The sequence below is a fragment of the Mesocricetus auratus genome, unplaced genomic scaffold (genome assembly GCF_017639785.1).
Source record: "Mesocricetus auratus isolate SY011 unplaced genomic scaffold, BCM_Maur_2.0 Super-Scaffold_100010, whole genome shotgun sequence".
Lineage (NCBI taxonomy): Eukaryota > Metazoa > Chordata > Mammalia > Rodentia > Cricetidae > Mesocricetus > Mesocricetus auratus.
Genome location: NW_024429194.1, coordinates 17865609 through 17883522, shown reverse-complemented (window position 1 = coordinate 17883522; position 17914 = coordinate 17865609). Strand labels below are relative to the sequence as shown.

General features: G+C 48.1%; 2 long non-coding RNA genes across 3 annotated transcripts; one reads left to right on the top strand and one right to left on the bottom strand.

The window, feature by feature from the left end:
• Positions 1-282: 282 nt before the first annotated feature.
• LOC121142734 lies at positions 283-5411 on the top strand. Of its 2 annotated transcripts, XR_005879806.1 has the most exons (3): positions 342-1009; positions 2073-3869; positions 4352-5411. It is a non-coding gene; the product is annotated as an uncharacterized LOC121142734 (long non-coding RNA). The 2 variants fall into 2 exon arrangements; XR_005879805.1 differs by lacking the exon at positions 4352-5411 and having other exon boundaries at positions 283-1009; positions 2073-2268.
• LOC106022136 lies at positions 4141-8529 on the bottom strand. Its single transcript, XR_002385327.2, has 2 exons — positions 6513-8529; positions 4141-4752 (listed from the first exon to the last, which is right to left on the bottom strand). It is a non-coding gene; the product is annotated as an uncharacterized LOC106022136 (long non-coding RNA).
• Positions 8530-17914: the final 9385 nt, after the last annotated feature.

Genomic DNA, 17914 nt, shown 5'->3' with positions numbered 1-17914 from the left:
AGCCCACCCACACAGCAGCCATCATTTCTCAGTGGGCGAAACCTTTTCTGCCTTCCCCCACATGTGCCTACATTCAGGAAGAGGGGTTTCTGTCCAGCCCATTGGGGATTCTCCTTCTTTAGGATGCACTATGCTCCCGGGGCTACAGACACATCCTCCTGGGCAGCATGGGTAGGGCATGGAGTGGGGAGGAAGCCAGGAGGCCAGGACAGAGAGCCAGATACACCCTGGGGGTCCTGGTCACTCCTCTCTGCCTTTGGAGGAACAGGGTTTTGCCAGTGTTTCACAGGGCTCAACCTGCAATCATTCTCCACTTCTCGAGTCCAGCCCCCCCTCACCTCACCATCCTGGCCTGACCACTGAAAACCACCCAGAAACTAGTGAGCTGGATCCTGGGGGCCGCTTCCTACCAGACAGCTTCAGAAAGTATCGCACTAAACAGACATCGGGACTCCTTTCTCCTCCCTGGTACTCTGCAGCCCTGGTCCGTGTGTTCCCTTGGGCTTGTCCCTGCCCTTGACCCAGGCTCCTGCCCATCCCCACCTACTTCCCACCAGCGCATACTTGTAAGTGAGCTGCTAAGAAACCCTTAACTTCCACGGGATTCTGAAGGAGGCAATGGGGTGACATCCTCCCACCTGCTGTGATTTTCTGGGTGCTGGCCCAGTTTTTAACAGACCCGAGAGTGTATGGTCAGCCAGTCACGGCCCTGACCACCTTGTGGTCTCTGACACCCTTGGCCTGCTCCGTGTCATTACTCATTTCCACCCAAGCCCTGGAGACGCTGCTCGCCCTCCATCCACAGCTGCAATCCCCAGTGGCACAGCACCGGAAGTCAGCAGGACAGCGCCCTGCAGGCACACATGACCATGGCTGTCCTGAGTAAGAGACCTGGTGGTCACTTACAGGAAACCCTCCGGAGACGCTGCCTATCAACCTTGTGCAGATAGGAGGAGGCTCCTGAGCCTTTGGGAGATGGTCAGGATGTCCATCTCGTCCCAGAAGTTAGGTAAGAGGTAAACATTGCTGGGGGTGGGGGAAATGCTTCGGTAGTGTAACCATTTATAACCTGCCCAGAGCATTCCGGTGACACAGCTTTCATGAATTGACACTTACACTGGAATGGGGTTTTAAGTGATACAGTTCTCTGAGAGTCAGCCATGCTCCTGTAAGTAAAGCCAGTAAACTCACGGGTTTGGCAAATTGTCTGCAATTTTTCTTTGATCATTCTGGTTTCCCCCTTTTGTTCAGTCAGGGACCCATGGGTTGGAGTCACCCATGTTCAGGGTGGGATTTCCTTACTGTCTAACTTCTCACTGACACACCCAGAGGTATGTTTCCATGGTGATGAACCACCATAGATTTAGAGGGAAATTTGAGGAAATGGAAGCTTGAGTTTGGACCTCAGGACTGGGGCAGCCGTCTAGTGTGTGAAGTAATTGCTGTGCAAGCACGAGGCCCCCAGTTCAGACCTGTGCCAGGTCCAGTGTAAAAGCCAGGCATGGTAGTACATATCTGTAATCCCAGCCCTGGGGTTAGGGTGAGGGATGGGGGCAGAGACCAGTGTTTCCCAGGAGCTTATAGCCTGTCAAATTCAGCTCCAAGTTAGGTGAGAGACCCTGGATCAAAAAATGAGGTTAAGAGCAATAGATGAAGAGACCCAGGGTAGACCTATGGCCCCCCACACACGACCACACAATTATGTGAGCGCACATATGCCTGCACACTCACACACTTGCCTACACACACACACACACACACACACACACACACACACACACACACACCTCCAACAAGAAGAGACCCGAGAGGTCTCTATTAGTGAAGCTGAGGCAAGGAGGGTCAGAGTACCTCAACCTGCCCACCCATGAAACACTGGGACACATCGAGCTCACGTCTGAAAGAATATGGTAGGGCTCTTCCTGAACTTGACAAAGCTCTCACATTGTGCTCGGCAGTATCAATAGCGAGTTGCCAAGTTCAGTGAACTTTCCTAAGCATTTAACAATAAAAACCACATAAGTTGATTTGATCTTGCTGGAGATGGAATCATTGCTCTCTTCTCTTTATAGGAAGAGTGCTCCGTGACTGTAGGAAGAAACCAGGAAAACTGCAGACAGAGGAGCAGAGAAGCATGTCAGGCAGGCAATTACCAGTGATAGATGGTGTTTGTCTGACCTCTGATGCCTGTAGTACTTATGGGGTCTCAAAGTAAGGTGATTGGCTGAGATTCTCCTCATTCCAAGTAAATATTCACATTTACAGCGACGTTTGTATTTACAGATTTCCTTTTTCCTTCCCTGGTTCCCAAAGATGGAAGATCTCTGGGCTGTGCACCTGTGCCCACTTCTGTGTGGAGGGCTGCAAATTACCCCCCATCTCTGGAGGACTGCAAGCCTCCCTTCCTCCCCCTCTCTCCCTCCCCCATCCCTCTCTCTGTGTGTGCGTGCTTATGTGTGTTCAGTTTGCAGCTGCTCTGATGACAGTGGGGGTGGGGATAGAGAAATAGAGGAAGGTTCGAGGGCCCAGCACAGCCTCACGTTCATGGGACAGCAGCCTCTCTGAGCAGGAAGGAACAATCTCGACAGGCACGCAAGTGACACTTCCTTTGGGGGGCAAAGCCTGTCTTTGAAGCCCCACAAATTCGTGCTTCACGGCCTCCATCACCTTTGGAGAAGCTGTTTTCTTGGGTGTGTATGCTGTGTATGTGTACATACATGCCTATGTATATGTGCTGGGGTAGAGGTGCCTGTGTTTATGAGCATGTGGAGGCCAGAGGTAAATGTCACTTATCCTCCTTTATTGCTCTCCGCCTTAGTTTTGGGGACATACTGTCTCTTTGGACCTAGATATCAGCCATTCAGTTAGACTACCTGGCCCCAGTGATCTCCCTGGCACTGGGATTACTGTCACACACCACGGGGGTGCTAGGTACCCAAACACAGGACTTCTTGCTTATGTGGCAGACACTTTCCCAACTGAGCAGTCTCCCCAGCCCTCTCCACCTCCCCGTGCCCCTTGTGCCACTGCTGCCAAGCCAGACACAAGCCCTTCCCGGAGGGAAGGCGTATCCTACAGTCGGAGCCTTGGGGCAGAACTTCACAGCAATGACAGAGGACCCCAGCAGCTCATCCGGCTCTTTCCGGAGTAGGGACTTGACTGACGAGTGCATGGCTCAGTTGCCACGGTCTAAGCATAGCTCACCAGATGTGGCTTTTCATGGAACTGTAGCCAGAATGCAAGGCCACCAAGCAATGGTTCCACTGCATCTGCCTTCGCAAGCTTAATGTCCTAATGTCACCAGTTTGATGATCAGGTGGCCTCTTCGCTCTCATTGCACTTCCTACATGTCATTGACCTTGGCCAGTCTAGCAGACGCCACATCTCCCTGGCTCACGGATGCTGCATAGCAAGCACCCCAGCTGTCAAGCTAAAAGTAATGAGGACACCCACTTAGCTCACAGATTCGCCATTTTGGAAGAGCTGGGTAGACGGCAACTGTCTGAGCCCTAAACACGGGAGGTGCGAGGAAGAGGGCCGCATGAGGCAGACAGAGGGCCGTGTGGGGCAGACGACAAGGCCCGAGAGGGGTGGGATAATTTGAGACTCAGTGGCCCTCACTCTGCAGGTGCTGAGAGTTTCAGATTCCCTCGCAGATGGAAAACCACTGTCTCAGCTCCCACGCCGGTGGCTCTGAGCTCAGGTAATCAGTACCTCCAGGTTCATAAACAGATGCTCCTGTTTAATGAGGGAATTTGCATGAGCAGGAACATCCTTGGATGGCGTGTGACCTGAGAAGTGCTGCTCGACGCTTTTGTTCCTTCCTCTGTCACTGCGATTAAACACCTGCTGGCAGCAACTTAGAAGAGGTAGGGTATGCTCCCCTCACAGTTGAGGAACTGCGCTCACTGTGGTGGGAAACGCATGGCTGTGGGTCTGGTTGTGGAGGTGGGAGCTTTCTTACATTTGCATTCATCAAGGAGAGAGGGGGATAGGGCAAAAAAAAAAAGGACCACACTCTATAGCTCTGGAAACCCATGACCCGCTTCCTGCAGCTATGAACCCCCCAAGCTTCCACAGCGTCCCAGAACAGTTCCACTCTATGTGGACCTAATAATAAAAACGAGTCCATCGGGAACATTTCACAGTTAAACAGTTATATTCTATCCCAAGCCCCCACAGGCTCACGGCCATGTAATTAGTGCCTTCGGGTGAATTTCAAAGGTAGCCATAGCCTTTAACAGTCAACACTGTTCAAAAGTCCAAATGTCTCTTCTGAGACTCAAAGCAATCTTGTAGCTGTGAACCTCTGAAATCAAGGTGCACCTTACACACCTCCCATATCCAACAGCATGAAGGAAAGGCGTCCATTCCAAAAGGACTGGAATATAACAAGAGAAGGCTGAAGCAGGACAGGAGCTCAGCCGAGCTAATGCCAAACCCGAAACTGCCTGTTCAGCATCTGGAGCTCGTGAGGTCGCTGTCAACACATGAGAGGGCTTGGCTGGTGCCCCTCCTGCTCTGCTGCCTCTGGTACGTGTGTCTCCTAGCCAGTGCACTTGGTGCTTATAGCTTTCCTTGGTGAACAAACCATGCTGTGGGCATCTCCAATAGCCCAGGGTCTCTCCTGCAACTTAAGGCCTCACCCACAGTCCACTCGTGAGCTCCTTACCAGGCCTGCTCCACATTGTCCAGCCTCGGGAGTTTTCCAGAACCTTGACACAAGCTTCTCTCTTGTGTCTTGCATGATGCCTGTGAAGAAAGTACCATATGGTAGAAGCTTGAGATGTAGCCTAGCCTCCTTAGGGCATGACGGCAGTGGCCTGTGTGCATTTTGTTGGCAGAACCTGGAAATCCCTTTCTAAGAAGCCACTTTCCAATAGGGTAGCCTGAAGGCTCTATCTTTTCTATTCTTTTTTTGAATGAATTCCCATTTTAAGTCCTAAAACTCTGTTGACAGGGAGGGTCTTACCTTCAAGCACCTTACCTATTGTCCCAGTACAAAGCATGGTTTTCTCTTCATTGTGTCATCTCTTTAAGAGTCACGGGTGCTTCCTTTGTTCACACTACCTTGTCCAAAAACTTTAACTTCTCTTTATTTGCCAAATCACACACATTTTCACACGCTTCTGCTCTGCTTTCTCTTTTGAAATTTCGCTGCCAACCTCGCTAAATGCACTGAACAATAACACCACCATAGCCTGAATATTTTGCTGTTTTAAATTTTCTTTCACCAAACAAACCTCAAGCGATATCTGTTGTAATTTTTAAAAAGCAGCTCAAGAGAGAGAGATGTCATGTGACGGATTTCAAGTGGAGGGGTTGTTATTAAGGGAAAGGGATTGTAAAAAGGGGAAAGAAGGGGGGGGAGACCAGCCTCCACGGACAGGAGCAGCAGGAGAGAGGAGAGAAATGAGAGGCAGAGGCACGGAGAGGGGGTAACAGACAAACAGAGGGAGAGAGGGATGGGAGGTGGGCAGGGCCTTTTAAAGGGGAACACAATGAATAGGCATAGGTGGGGCTCTTAATGACAGCAGCTGAGGGCATATCCTGTCAGAACTCCAAAGGCAGGCCAGTACCAGTGCCCAAAACTAACAATGCCACTCAGATTTATAGAGCATGAGAAGAATTCAGCTAGATTCTCTGCCACAATGATATGAACAACCTTTCGCCCAGTTCACAGTAGAGTCTGCTCCCCTCTGAGCCCTGGTGACCCTGGCCTTCACTGCCTGCCTGTGTCTCCACATCCTGGTCTGGATTCCCACCCGAACAGCCCGTTCAGCTCTTGTAGCCCTCTGGGTCCTCTCCAGCACACAACTCTTCCGCATTGCCCTTGCAAGCCAGTGCGGAAGAGGCCTAAGAACCGTGCGGTCGTGTCTATTGCCCAAATGGCCCTACAACTCAGTACCAATTTTCCTGCATCAGTTACTTTCTTATCACTGGGATAAAACACCCGAAGGAAGCAACGGAAGGGGTGTGTTTTGTCTCAGAGAATGGGTGTGTGCAGACATCCCATCGTGGTGGGGAAGGGTTGACTGTGTGAATGGCCCACGGCTGTGGTGGTTGGAGCTTAGTCACATCCAGGTGGATCAGGCAGAAGAGAGAAAGACAGTGGGTCAGAAGCAAGGCTGGTTAGAATCCCTAAGACCCATGACTGAGTGACTCACTTCCTCCAGCCAGGCCCCACCTCCTAAACACTCCACAGCCTCCCAACAGTTCTTCCAGCTGGGAACATGTGAACCAGTGAGCACCAAAGCGGGGCATCTCAAGCTGTAACGGAACAGATAAGGCAGCCGCTGCACTGAGCTCTTCCGTCTGGGCATCTGCAGTGGTTATCCCAGAGAACTCACATCTGGAGGGGCATACTCAGAGCCCTGTTTATCAGAGTCCCTCTGCAGTAACAGCCAAGCCCCAGGGCCTAGTTAACGGCAGGCTTAAAATGGAACAGGAGCTCCTCCAATTATACTTTCCATAAAAATACAATTTCCCAAAATAGCTGATTATTTTTGTACCTGTAAAGCCAGGCTGATGTGACTATGTGTGACTTTGAGCTGTTGCATGGCTCTGAGAGTCGTCAGCTGCTGGTCTTCAGTTCCCTTTCTGTGAACCAGCGCTTGGGAGCATAGGAGAGGAAGGGTCCCAACTCCTCCCCACCATACTTTGGAAAAGGTGGCTTCCCGTCTCAAGGGAGGACAGCTGGAGGGAACCCTTCAAGCTTTCCGGGTGAAGTCAAGGAAAGCCCTCATTCAGTGGTGTGTCACCTCGGCTTCATCCTTTTGTGGGTGGGGCTCCTTCTCACTGGCTGCCTCCTCTGGGCTCCCATGGGTCAGGCGGCTCTGGTGGAGAGTGGGAGTCGTCCTTGAACTGGATTCCGGCAGAGTGCTTAGGGGAGAGCTAGGAGATATTTACAGAGAAGGCCAGGCCCCTCGGACGTGGAGCTGTTTAATGAGAGGAACACACTGTCATCTAGTGTCCGATCATAGGCAAGGAATGAAGCCGCCAAAGGGAGCGGGGAGCACCCGGGAACCCCAAAACCCAAGCTGAGACCGCACCCCTCGACATTGGAGTGTGACATTAACAGAACTGGGCTGGGGGAGTGATACGGAGACACCTCAAAGCCAGTCTGAGCCCTGGATTGGGCAAGGAGAGAGGAAGGCAGATTGCAGGACAGGAATTTTGGTTCATGGCCAAGCTCCTTCCAATGTCCGTTTCCTCGGCTGTTGGTGGAGGACACCAGCGTCCTCCCCGTTCCCTCTCTCAAGTGCCTCAGAGCCGTTCCCTCTCTCAAGTGCCTCAGAGCCCCAGCATTCTGCCCTGTCCTCACCAAGAGACAGAGTGTGTTCAAAATTCTCATCCCAAAAAGAGATACTGTGCTTCCTGCCAGAGCTGGGGGCTCCTGCTTGCCGAAGAGAAGTGAGGTGGGCCACCTATGAGATGCTGGGCTCTGAAATGTGTGACAAAGAGATATCACGGGAGAGTGGTAAGTCAGGGACCACCGCTGGAGGCCTGAGAAGACTCCTCACTCTGTTTGAACTGGAAACAAAGTCCCAGTGTAAGTAGCCACCATGTTAATAGACTAAACTTGGATTCCTAGAAAGTCAGATCCCCAAGGGAGCTGCATGTATATTTTTCTCAGCCACCTCCAAGGGGCGACATGGAAATCCCACTGCCTCTCTGTAAACAGGCATGTGGCTCCTCCGTCCTGGGACTGTCGCGTGAGAAGCGTATGGGGAAGAACTGAGCATGTGTGGGTCACGCAGCATTCTAGGACTGAGGCATCACAGATCTGTGATGCAATGACAGGAAACAACCGCTATGTATCTCACGGTGACTCTGCTCCTCTTCCAGCCTCATGAGACAAAGAGCCTCTGACAGTCACATGTCCTGAGGCCACAGCTCTTCCTCATTGGGACATCTTTCCTCTTCATTGCTCTGTGGTTGACAACGTCAAGCTCAGCTCAGTTTAAAAATCCCAAGAAAACTCCGAAATGTTGGACACACCGGGAACCCAGGCAGTCAGGGCAGAGGCTTGGGAACACAAGTTTCAGTCATCTTCACAAGTCAGAAACTGACAGAAAGGCTTTGAGAGTCACTTTAGTGGGGCAAAGATGCCACCAATCACCCTTGAGAGTGATCTCTGTGAGGTTAAGACACTGTCAGTCACCCGCAGTGTTAGTGGAAGGGGAAGATGTCCCAGGAAAAGGGGAAGGAGAAGTCAGCATGACCTGTAGCTGAGAACACTTGCCCTATGAGCAGTCCAGCTTCTAGCTGGTGGAAGACACTCTCCAACCACCACCAAGCACAGAAACAGTCACCATAGCCTTTCCTTCTGTAGCAAGAGAATATGTCACTCACCTTTTCAACACACCGTAGTTTCTGGAAGACTATCAATTACCTTTATCAAGGTTTCTGTTGTCTTATTTCATGACTGCTTGACCTTTCCATTCATCCTGAAGCCACAGATGCCCACGGTCCTAGTTTGTTTCTAGCGCTGTGATGAACACCATGACTGAGAGCAGCCTGGGTGAGGGAAGGTTTATCGAAGCTTACAGTTGTAGTTCATCATAAAGGGAAGCCAGGGCAGGAGCCTGGAGGCGGGAACTGAAGCAGAAATCAAGGAGGAACGATGCTTACTGGCTTGGCCTCCAGGGTTCACTTAGTTTGCTTTCTTACTCTATGACAACCTGCAGATGGGTGGTACCACTCAAGTGGCCTGGGCCCCTCCACATCTATCATCCACCAAGAAAGTGCCCCCACAGACTTGCCTACAGGTCACTCTGGTAGAAGCGTTTTGTCAGTTGTGGTTTCTTCTTCCAAGATGACTCTAGGTTGTGTTGAGTTAACAAAAAAAATCTCATGAGCATATCCACACATCTGCAGCCTGAAGGCCCTGGAGTAACTTCTTCCCAGTGGGGGCCATGCAAATCCCACCTCCTTGACATGGCAGCTTGTTACAGCAGTCTTCAGGAGGAAGAAAATGTAAGGGAAAGAAAGTCAAGCAATTGCCTGCAAAACAGAGGAGGAACATGCACTCCTGGACTTTACCATTTTTAATGAGTTAAATCTCAACAGTTTATCTAATGTATTGTCTTGCAGTGGTTTTCAGTTTGCAATGAACATGTTCAGGACAAGAAGCAATGAACACTTCCAGCTGGTGGAAATTTCCACTGTGCTCCATACCGTTGACAGTGAATGGGAAGACTGCAGGAATGATCTGTGGATTTGAACCCTTCACCTTGGGCCCATCTGAAATCCTGGATTCACAAAAACCAGAAGACACAATCTTCTGTGAATGCTCCAATGTATACTTAAAGAAATAAGTGATGGCTCAGGAAGGTGGCTGGTCAGTAAAATGCTTGTCTTGCAAGCATGAGGACCTGAGTTCAATCTACTGCACTCATGGTAAAATGCTAGGCTTTGAGGCTGGGTGTTAAAATGGATTAGGGGTATGGGTGGTGACACACACCTTCAATCCCAGCACCCCAGAGGCAGAGGCAATCAGATCAATTTGAGTTTGAGGCCAGCCTGGTGGTCTACAGAGTGAGATCTAGGACAACCAAGACTATAAAGAGAAACCCCTGTCTTGAAAAATAAAAAACAAACAAACAAAAACCACAGAAAATATGGAAATAAAATGAAAATTTTCATTAAAAAACTGGTTTAAGGGTTACAGCACTGGATGTTCTTCTAGAGAGATTGTGTTCAATTCCCAGCATCCATAAGGCAGCTTCCAACCATCTGTAACTGCAGTTCCGGGGGCTCTAACTCCATCATATGGTCTCTGCAGGAATTGCACACACTTGGTATGCAGACATACATGCAGGCAAAATATTCATACACATAAGAATAAGTAAATAAATAAATAAATAAATGCTGGGTGTGTCAGGGCACACTTGTAATCTCAGTGCTGGGAGGAGGAGACAGGCAGATCCCCGGGCCCAGCAGCTAGAAAATATAGCTCAATTGGCAAGCTCCAGATTAGTCAGGGATCTTGTCTCAAAGGAAGTGGGTGGTATTCCAGGGGATGGCACCGGAGTGTATCCTCTGGCCTCAACATGCACTGGAATGCACACACACACACACACACATACACACACACGAGAGAGAGAGAGAGAGAGAGAGAGAGAGAGAGAGAGACAGACAGAGACAGAGACAGAGACAGACAGAAACAGAAAGATAAAGACAGAGACAGATTAGTTGTTATTCATAAACAGTAGCCAAGAATCATAACACAGTACACGCAGATACAGAAGGCATACTGGCCCGTTCTCTGTAAAGCATGAATCTTCATTTAGATCAGCTCATTCTTCTAAGTCAGTTTGCTCATTAAAACTCTCAGCTTCCATGGGCACACCTCAGAAGAAAGCTGTGCATCCGGGCACGGTCCCCCAGCAGCAGGACTCTGAGAACAGCAGAGCAGTAGAGATGTTCGCTTTCCCAGTCATTCCACCAGCACCCGCAGGTGCTGTCAGTCCCAATGAAGAGTCCTGCTTTTAATGTTTAACTGTGGCATCAGGGTGAATCCTAGAGAAATATGTCCCTAGGAGAGTGTGAGGTCTGATGATGTCATGAGTGTGGTTCAAGTTTTGAAGGCAACTCCACAGGTAAACAAGGCAGTGCTTCTGCAGGGTCACAGCATGGTGGCAAACAGCCCTGCTGAGTCAGCGTGGTCAATGAGTGACTATAACTCAGAATCTCGTCAAACAAGTTAGTCATTAAAATGTAAAACCACACGCATGTACACACACATACACACACACTTGTGTATGCACATATGTGTATATGTATATATCAGGGACTTCTAGAGAAATAGGAGAGAGAGAAGAGAGAGCTCCCTGGTCACTGAGGCTAGGTAGTCACACAGTTTGTGGATCCAGGAGCTGGACTGTGGCCTGTGGTGTGAGCTGTCTGGTGTGAGGCCTGTGAACAGGGGAGCCAGGGAACATCCCTCCCTTTCAAGAGCAGAGAGAGTGAGCTGCGCCATCATGCACATGCTGGGAGTCAGGACAAGGAACCAATTCCTACTTCCTCCCCTTTGTTTGGTACAGGCCCTCTGTGGCTGGATAAAGCCCCATGGGAAGGGTTATCTCCGCTACTTAGCCCAACTCACTCAAATGCCCATCTGGACACACCATCCCGACACCATAAGTCGGGCACACTGTAGACTAGATAGATGGGTACATAGAGTTCACACACACACACACACACACACACACACACAAACACACACACACACACACACACACACGAGAGAGAGAGAGAGAGAGAGAGAGAGAGAGAGAGAGAGGGTTGACCCATACACATCTGTGACCTAATTATGTTGAATGCATGTAGACTCGCATGCCACAGCAGCACAAGGCTTCCCTGTATCGCCTGTCATAAGTTAAATTTTATGAACATCTGAGTTCTGGAAATCAACCCAAATGTCCTATCACGCTATTGACGGCACATTATAAAAACATTTTGAAATCTTTACTCGGAGTGTTAACTAAATGGAGCGTTGAAGAACTTGGGCTTTGAAGACTTCTGCTAATGCAACAATTAGAAACAAGCTAGGAGGAAGACCCGAAGACCATGGAAGGAACAAAGAGCCGGGGCCTCCAGGCTCCATGTGGCAGCTCCTGCTCCTCAAATTCCCCAGCCCACAGAAGCCCCAGCAACAAAACCCTGGTTACTTTTATAAACTATAACACTGGGAAGAAACCAGCCCAGGAAGAAAATGGAAAAGATGTAATTCCTCCAAAACGGGAAAGTGCCCTAGAAAATCCAAACTCCTGGGGGAATATATTGCTTAAGGTTCCTTTGTGAGTTTTTTTTTCCTTTTTCCTTTTTTTTTAATTAGAAACAAGCTTGTTTTACATGTCAATCCCAGTTCCCTCCCCCTCCTCTCCTCCCCTATCCCCTACCAACCAACCCCCTATCCCTGTCTGCTTCCCAGGGAGGGTGAGGCCTTCCATGGGGTATCTTCAAAGTCTGCCATATCATGTGGAGTAGGGCCTAGACCTTCGACCGTGTGTCTAGGCTGAGAAAGCATCCCTGTATGTCAAGTGGGCTCCTAAAGTCCATCCGTATACTAGGTATAAATTCTGATCCACTACCAGAGGCCCCATGGATTAACCAGACCTCCAAACTGATGTTCAGGGGGTCTGGAACAGTCCTATGCTGGTTTCCCAGCTATCAGTCTGGGATCCATGAGCTCTCCCTTGCTCAGGTCAGCTGTTTCTGTGGGTTTCTCCAGCCTGGTCGTGACCCCTTTGCTCATCACTCCTCCCTTTCTGCAACTGGATTCCAGAGTTCAGCTCAGTGTTAGACTGTGGCTGTCTGCTTCTGCTTCCATCAGCTACTGGATGAAGGCTCTAGGATGGCATATAAGGTAGTTATCAATCTCATTATTGGAGAAGGGCATTTAATATAGCCTCTCCACTATTGCTTAGATTGTTAGTTGGGGTCATCATTGTAGATCTCTGGACATTTCCTTAATGCTAGATTTCTCTTTAAACCTACAATGGCTCCCTCTATTATGTTATCTCTTTTCTTGCTCTCTTCTATTCTTCCCCGGACTCGCTCTTCCAACTCTCTCATGTCCTCCTCTCCCTCCTCTTCTCCCCTTCTCTTTCTCCTAATTCCTTCTCCCCTCCCCCATGCTCCCAATTAGCTCAGGAGATCTTGTCCCTTTCCCCTTCTCTGGGGGACCATGTATGTCTCTCTTAGATTCCTCCTTGTTTCCTAGCTTCTCTGGATTGTAGGCTGATAGACCTTTGTTGTATGTCTATAATCCATATATGAGTGAGTACATGCCATGTTTGTCTTTGTGTGACTGGGTTACCTCACTCAGGATGGTTTCTTCTAGTTCCATCTATTTGCCTGAGAATTTCAAGATTCCATTGTTTTTTTCTGTTGTGTAAATGTACCACATTTTCTTTAATCATTCTTCAGTTGAGGGGCATCTAGGTTGCTTCCAGGTTCTGGCTATTACAAATAATGCTACTATGAACATGTCTGAACAGATGTCTTGTTGTATGAATGTGTATCTTTTGGGTAGATGCCTAAGAGTGGAATTGCTAGATCTTGTAGTAGACTGATTCCTATTTTCCTGAGGAACTGCCATACTGATTTCCAAAGTGGCAGTACACTCCCACCAGCAATGGAGGAGTGTTTCCCTTTTTCCACATTCTCACCAACATAAACTGTCATCAGTGGTTTTGATTTTAGCCATTCTGACAGGAGTAAGATGGTATCTCAGAGTTGTTTTGAGTTGCATGTCCCTGATGGCTAAGGATGTTGAACACTTTCTTAAGTGTCTCTCAGCCATTTTAGATTCCTCTGTTGAGAGTTCTCTATTTAGTTCTGTACCCCACTTTTTAATTGGATTATTTGGTGTTTTGGTGACAAGCTTCTTGAGTTCTTTGTATATTTTGGAAATCAGCCCTCTGTAAGATGTGGAAATGGTGAAGATCTTTTCCCATTATGTGGGCTGCTGTTTGTTTTGTCTTGTTGACTGTGTCCTTTGCCTTACAGAAGCTTCTCCGTTTCAGGAGGTCCCATTTATTAATTGTCAATCTCAGTGTCTGTGCTACTGGTGTTATTTTCAAGAAGCATTCTCCTGTGCCAATTCATTCAAGGTTACCACCTACTTTCTCTTCTAAGACGTTCAGTGTGGCTGGATTTATGTTGAGATCTTTGATCTATTTGGACTTAAGTTTTGTACATGGCAATAGATAAGGATCTATCTGCAGTCTTCTACATGCCAGCATCCAGTAATGCCAGCACTGTTTGTTGAAGATGCTGTCTTTTTTCCATTGTATAATTTTACCTTCTTTGTCAAAAATCAGTTGTTCGTAGGCATGTGGGTCCATATAAGGGTTTTCAATTCGATTTCATTGGTCTATCTGTCTATTTTTTGTGCCAATATCAAGCTGCTTTGAGGACTATAGCTCTATAATAGAGCTTGAAGTCAGGAATGGTGATGCCTCTGGATGTTCCTTTATTGTACAGGATTGTTTTGGCTATCCTGGGTCTTTGTTTTTCCATATAAAGTTGAGAATTGTTCCACAGAAAAGAAAATAGGATTTACTGCTAATTTAAGTATCATAGCTAGCAAGTTACATTTTTAAGTAACTGTCGCTAATATGTTAAGCAGGGAAAATGCACAAAATAGACTCTAAAGGAAAAACCTCTAAAAGTCATATAGACCTCCTAGAACTAAAAAAAAGTCAATATCTGAACCAATGGATTTAAAAATAACCAGGAACTGTAGCACAGGAAAAGCAGAAGAGCTGGGTAATATTGGTGTCCCAGGGCCACAGGGCTATGACAGGATGCTCTGAAGAAAGGGCTGGGAGAGGGTTCTGCAAACCTATAAGTCTACATGAAATAATAGATAGGCAATCATGGCCAGGGAGATGGCTCAGCGACTCAAGGTGCTTGCTGCCAAGGCTGACAGCTAGAGTTTGACCCCCAGGACCCGCAAGACAGGAAGAGAGAACTGAGCTCTGGAAATTGTCCTCCAGCCTGCATGTGAATGCTGTGATGCACATTTGGTGTCTCATGCATGGTCACACACACAAATAAATTGTAACTTAAAGGTTTTTCTGTGTGTTCAGAAAAGCAAAAGCAAGAAGAGTTCATTGTCAGAAACAGTAAAAGGACCTCGCTCCTCAGACTGAAGAAGGAGACGCCCCCGCCCCCCGAGGGTCAGAATGCAATAGGAACCAGTGAGGGCACAGGCAGCTACAAATGTAAAGGACACTCACGTGCCAGCAGCAGTAATGACCATTCGTGTCTCCTATTAACAATAAAATAGCAGACTTTGGCAAAAGGAATTATATTTCTGTAAAGTGCTTTTGTCACACTGATCCCAAGAACCCAACACCAAATCAGGTCTGCAGACGTTTTGCTGGAGGCATACCTGTGGAGGGCCAGGAGGAAAGCAGAGCTAACAGCACCTTTCAACCATGATGCTGGATTATCACCCACAAAGGGAGAGGGGAGGGGAGCCTAGACTGAACGGCTCTGAGACCCATCTTGCCTGGTCTCCTTCAGGCCACAGGGAATCTTGAATTAGGGTCACTTTCCAAGGGACTCCTTTGAAGCAGGAGCAAGTTAGCTGTGCCGTCCTTCTGTGCCCTTCTTGGCTGCAATGTCCTGTGGCAGAGACTGTGGCCTGTGAGTGACACTTCAGAAGTCCTGCAAGTGCAGCGGTCAAGGCTGCCTCCTACCCTACCTCTCCTTCCACCGCGTGTGACCTCGTGGATCTTCAGAGGACCTTCACGGCATGCACTGCTCTGGGTGTGGTACCACTGCTGCTAGAAAGTTGATGCACTACATCAAGTGGTTGCATGGGACAATCTCTAGACAGCCTCCAGGAGAAAAACATAAATTTATGTTTGGAATAGCTCTATAAAGTATGTGAAGTTGGGCATAGTGTTGTAAGCCTATAATCCTAGCACTCAGGAACGGAAAAGTGACCAAGTTCAAGAAAAATCCTGGGCTATATCCTCCCTCCAACACACACACACACACACACACACACACACACACACACACACACACACAGAGTGAGAGAGAGAGAGAGAGAAAGAGAGAGAGAGAGAGAGAGCACTTGATAAATAAAAAGTGAGAGGAACAAAACAGATAGGGCAAACAAAACAAATAGCAAGATTTTACAGTAATTATATTAAATGTAAATGGCACAAATTCAAAGGGAGAGCAGATCATGTTACACAGATGAAACCTCTCTTGTGTATAATATTTAAATTTGAGATTTCATGGCTTTCCTTTGGTATATCTTAGTTTGTGGGGGAAATCTCTCAAGAGAGCACCTATTTTTAATGGGATAAATTTATACTCTGTACCAGAAAGGAATTAAATTGAGAAGTCTTACAATTTTACAGAAACTAAATATGGTAAAACATTCAGAAGAACCATAAATAGATATGGTTCATTTGACACATTTTATCTTATTTTTGCAGAAGAAATGTACTCTCAATGAAGGCATAAAGATGGTTACCATGGAGACACTTGGTCTGAGAGGTTTACACATTGATACATGAACAGCAGAGTAAAGATTGTCCTCTGCTTTGTAGACATGAGGTTGAGAGACACCTCAACACGTATCCTTACCAGCAGAAAACAGCCAGTGGAAGGAGTACACACTTTAGAATGTACTGAGTGCCATTTTAGGAAGAGTTAAAAGTGGTAAATATTAACAAGATAGATATTGAGCTATATTGTGAGACTCTGTATAAAAACAAACAAACAAAAAAGCCAGACATGATAGTGGTGCATGATTTTTATCTCAGGAGGCAAAAGCAGGTAGATCTCTATGAGTTCAAGGCCAGCCTAGTCAACATAGTGAGGTCCACACTATATAGTAAGACCCTGTCTCAAACCTTATTTAATTAGTTAATTTAAAAGATAAATTTCACCCATTCCAAAACTATGAAAACCACACTTGTTCATGAGATGCCTGGTTGTCACAAACATGTTTGTCACTCTGCTGATTGGGATCAGATACAGATGCAGAGGGTCACACTCACAGGAGGTGTGGACAGGGGACCAGGACCTGGTGGCATTACTAAGCTGCTGTAGCTTTAGTGTTCAGAGTCCCCGAATATCTCAGCACCCCAGGCCTCTCCCCTCAAAAAGCAACTCAGGTATCATGTGGAGGAATTCACCCATAGTCCCTAGGACAAGCTGTTGATTCAGGCCCAACACTTCTCCATGCCCAGGCGACTCCTGGGTCAGCTTACTTCCCCACAAGAACAGGAATAGGCTCGGAGCTGCAGAACAACTGAGGCAAAGGGAAAGAACCACCATGCTTAGGGTGTCTGCAGCCAGGGAGGTCAAATCCAGCCACAGCATGTTGGGGCGCCCCCACTTGCCTTCTTCAGGGACCACAAGAGCTTTCTTCCCCCTGAAGCCTTTCTAGAAGATGTGGCTTGTTTTAGAAGGTGAGTTGGAGTGACACTGCCTAGGTTAGGCAGTGTCTCCTTCTTCCTGATGGGGCCTAGATATTAGATGTCTGTCTGTCCCCCATCTTGTCTAATGCCAAGTTGGACCAGCTTCCGGTTCGTCTGGACTGTTCGGTAGTCATCTCCTCAAATCAGCCTGGCTAGCAAGTCCAGACACACCAACAATGAAATAAACCCACCCGTATACCCAGGGCCACTAGCAATGCTGAGCTCACACAGGACTGCTTAGATGGGCCATTCCTCATGACCAAGATGAGTTCTCCCTTCTGCCATGGGGTTACGCTCCTGGTCAGAGTTGTCCAGAGTAGGGTGGGCAGCCCCAACTCTGCGGCCTGTGAAGGGTCCCTGTGGCATGCACACTCTGACCCTCAATAGCCACCACAGGGCTATCTGGAGCCGTGTCCTAATGTGGTTACCTCATCCTCCACCAGACCATATTTTTAATGGGGAATTTCCTGGAATATCTGCAGTTAAACAACCACAGTCCGAAAACAACTCTTGACCTCTTTTAATGTTTTTAAATAAACTCCTTGGTTGAACTTTAACTTATACACAGAGTATTGCCAAAATGTCAGAGTATGGTGTGCACATTGGGGTGGCCCGCTCCTGTAAAGAGTGTTTTCACGTACCCAAGGCCTTGGGTCGTTTAGAAGCACCATCCTTGCCTTTGACAGCCCTCGTGAGCTCTTTCTGAGCAGAAAGCCACCGCGTGCTCTCCACCCACAGCCTCTGTGAGTGCATCAGCGGCATATCCTGCTGCTGTCACTTGGACCCTGGATGAATCCATCCTGCCGTGGGGACCTCTCTGGTGCCCATGGGTTTCCCTCTGCTGGGTATGAACCTCAGGACGTGACACTGGGAGGCAGTCACTGAGGAGGGGCCTAGCTGGTCCTGAAGTAGCCCTACTTGTTTCCACACTGGCAGCTGGGGCACCTGTGGCT